Consider the following 3,838-nt stretch of genomic DNA (forward strand, 5'->3'; position numbering starts at 1 on the left):
TTTGTTAAGCTATCCTGGTAAAGGTGTTCTGATCTAAAGCTACAGCAATCACTAGCTGGGGCAGGGGCAGGTATGTAGGACAAAGTCAATCATGTGAGTAGGGTGTAGGTGAAGCCGGCACTGGTCTAGCAGGGGATGTACAGAGAGCAAGAGGACAGCCATCTGGGGGATCTGATCATGCAGATGGGATAATAATTAAGTGATTGTTTCAGTTGGCTTTGCTTTTGTATCGGTTTTCTTTGCTGTGTGAGATAGTACACGAAGTGAGGAAGTTAACTGTGGGTACAAAGGGAATCCTGCACTTGGTAACTCATATGCTTGTACCATTCAATACCCAGGTTGTCTCATCAAGGTGAACAACACAGTACTGATTGATTTAGGGACTGGCAAGATACCCAACTTTATCAAATTTGACACAGGTAAATATTTGTTTCCTTTCTTCCCTCCCAACCTTCTCTCTCTTTCTTCCTTTTTCCTGTTGCTCCTTCTATTTTATTTGTACCCTACCTTGATTAGATAGAACTGCAATGTGGAAGTCAGAGAGATAAGTGACTGTTGCTTCTGGCAGAGATGTTCTTCTTGAGTCCCATTCTCATCCCAGTCCACACATTTAGAACAAGAAGTTGCCAGATGGTCTCTTGAACTTGATGCTAAACAGTTGTGTGAATTCCCTTTGGGCTGCATCAATCATCCCAGTCTCTAAAGGTTAGCTATATAAACTACAGTTGGCCACGAGAGGGAAACTTTGTGTTTTGAGTGTGATGACTTTAGGTGATTTCCTTGAGGTAGAGGGCTAAAGGTGTCCAAATAACCTTAACCTAGTGTTGATGAAATGTTTCTCTGCAGAGTTGTTTCCCCTCTCCACTCAGATTCCTCTGACAGAGGTTCACATCCAGTGTTAGCTGGTATCTGATGTGCTAATGAAGTACAATATTTTCCCTAACTGGTTTTAACAAAAATACCACAAAATATAGAAAGACTGAAAAAATAGGACAAGGACAAATAACCGATGGCAGCTTATTTTCTGCCTACCTGCAAATGATTGTTAACATCTTGTTCTATTGCTTTTATATTCTTTCTTTCTTTTCCTGTGCCTGTGTTCCCTTTCCCACGTGGATCCAAGGACCAGCCAGTGTTCTCACACACAGTTTTCTGTAGTGTCTCTTTGGGACTCTTTTAACCTGAGTTTTCCTCCCTGTTTTGAATTTTAAAGAGTGCAGACTTCTTGTCTTATTCAGTACTCCACAGTCTGGGATTGTTCAATTATTATTTCACCACAAGGACTTTGCACCTGTGCTACCTGCACTCCTGATTATTTACTACTCACCTGGAAATTGTAGACCAGAATACTTCATTGGTGTCAAAGTTCTTTTCCTTAAGTGAAAACATTGCGAGTGGATATTAGTGTTGGGGGTCATGCTTATGACACCTAAACCTGTTGCTTGATTTCAACATGACAACAAAAGAGATAACCAGGTATGATGTGCCTCCCAGTGGCAGTGCACGATACCTCTCGTGAGGAATTCTTGTCAAAAAGGAGAACAGACTCAAACGTGGATGAAAAGAGAGAGGAGAGCATAAATTGGAAGAGACTAAGAAACCTAGCAATCTGATGCAGTTGCTTACCTTTTAGAGAGGAGTACCAGAATATTGCAGGTTCAAATGATTTGTGGCTGGGCATTTGTTTCAGAATGACCCAGTGCAGGACTGCTTAGGTAAAGGTAAATCAAGGCTGGCCGTGGGTTAGAAAATGTTCAAGCTGGGGGTGCGTACATGGGGACTCATTATTGTTATTTTCTCAACTTTTGCAAACCTTTGAAAATAATTTTTGAAGTTGAATTGTATGTCCTATTTCCAATTAAAGTAAACGTTATTTATTAAATTAAATTTCCAATTAAAATTTAACTTTACAGATTTTCCCCCAACTTAACTTTGTTTTACATATATCTGTACCTCTTTCTCTTATGATGAAACTCCTGGTATTAATTAAGTTACTTAGTTTTATAAACAGTACACATAAAATAACATCAAAATTGCAAAGCCAGCACTCCTAGGGACAAGAAATCCACTGAGTGGAGACAAAGGTGTTTTGTAGTTCTTTTTGACCCTGGAATTATATTCCTCGTATTACTAACGAGTTATTGGTAGATTACTAGCAGTGGCAGTGTTAGATTGTCATCCTCAATACCACACCCTGATATCTGATACCACTTGCAAGTTTGTGGGTGGGAGGGTTCCCCAAACCACACCCGGATTTAATAACACTGTAGAACAACTTGCAATACCCACTGAAGGCTGTTACACTCATGGTTACAATTTATTATAGGGAAAGGATACCGATTAAAGTCAGCCAAGGGAAGAGGTGCAGTAGGGCAGGGTCTAGGAAAGCTACACACACAAACCTTCCAATTGTCTTCTCCCAGTGAAGTCATGGGTATTGCTAAGTATTCCTGGACTTGGTTAACAGCGTGTTGTTGGATAGGCTTGTTTGCTTCTGTTTGCAGTATGTGGTTGTGTTCTTTTTTTGTTTGTTTGTTCATCCACATCCTTTGAATATGTAAGACCAACTTGATTGGATCAGAAGTGAAGAAAACAGTATGGAAAAGTATAATCAAAAAAGTTTCAGGACTTCTCTGATGGCCTAGTGGTTAAAAATCTGCCTGCCAATGCAGGGTACACGGGTTTGATCCCTGGGCTGGGAAGATGCCACATGCCCTGGAGTAACTAAGCACATGCGCCACAACTACTGAAGCCTGTGTGCTCTAGGGCCAATGTGTCATAACTACTGAGCTGGTGTGCTGCAACTGCTGAAGCCTGTGGGCCTAGAGCCCATGCTCTGCAACAAGAGAAGCCACTGCAATGAGAAGCCTGTGCACCACAATGAAGAGTAGCCCCCGCTCACCACAACTAGAGAAAGCCTGTGCGCAGCAACAAAGATCCAATTAAATGTATTATTAATTTAATAAATTTATTTAATTTTAATAATGAAATAAAATTTTAAAATAGGTTTCATCTAAGGCAGTGGGTTCTTGATCCTGATCTGCCATTCTTTCATCCAAACTGTATTTCCAGTAATTTCTTTCATGATAGTAGAAACAAGTTCAAAACTCATGCTTGACCCACTAGAAGGTTGGCATGGTGGAGACAGTCTTGGTGCTTAATTAAACATAGTGTCCAGGAATGTTGGGTGTGATATTCTATATATGTCCTTTTATATTTGTCAGTTTTTGCAGTATCTACTTTAAGCTTGTTAGAACACACATATTTAAAATACAGTATCTCCCTGGTAGTTCACCTCTTATAGCATCCTTTTGTTTAGTATTCATGCAGCATATCAGTTTCTTTCCAGATATTTGATATCTGTAGATCGTAGGTAAACCTGACCTGTATTTTATTTTTTGATGCTGGCTTTTTGTGTGGCCCATTTAAGGTTTGAGATATATATTTATATGTATACGTATAATATATATATTATAATATAATATATACACATATATATCACTTTTTATGGTGCTTTCTGCTTGTCCAGCCTCTTCTGTGTACAGCTATTTCCCCCACCCCCTTTCCCTTTCATAGCTTTCCTGGATTGATTATTTTGTAATGTTCCAACATTTAAAAAAATTTTTTTATATTCCTCTTTTAGTATTGTGGTAAAATATACATAAAGCATATTTATTTTAACCATTTATAAATATGCAGATCAGTGGCATTAAATACAGTCACAGTATTGTATAACCATCACCACTGTCTATAACCAAAAAAAATTTTTTTACATCTTTATTGGAGTATAATTGCTTTACAATGGTGTGTTAGTTTCTGCTTTATAACAAAGTGAATT

At 38.7% G+C, this 3,838-nt stretch overlaps 1 long non-coding RNA gene across 1 annotated transcript in view; it reads left to right on the top strand.

The window, feature by feature from the left end:
* Window positions 1-334: 334 nt before the first annotated feature.
* Window positions 335-3,838, top strand: part of LOC112415221 (uncharacterized) — a 6,638-nt gene continuing 3,134 nt past the window's right edge. Inside the window, exon 1 of the long non-coding RNA XR_003006300.1 lies at window positions 335-419. This is a non-coding gene — a long non-coding RNA (uncharacterized LOC112415221). The remainder of the gene's footprint in view (window positions 420-3,838) is intronic.

This window comes from Neophocaena asiaeorientalis, unplaced genomic scaffold, assembly GCF_003031525.2.
Source record: "Neophocaena asiaeorientalis asiaeorientalis breed wild unplaced genomic scaffold, Neophocaena_asiaeorientalis_V1.1 scaffold988, whole genome shotgun sequence".
Taxonomy (NCBI): Eukaryota; Metazoa; Chordata; class Mammalia; order Artiodactyla; family Phocoenidae; genus Neophocaena; species Neophocaena asiaeorientalis.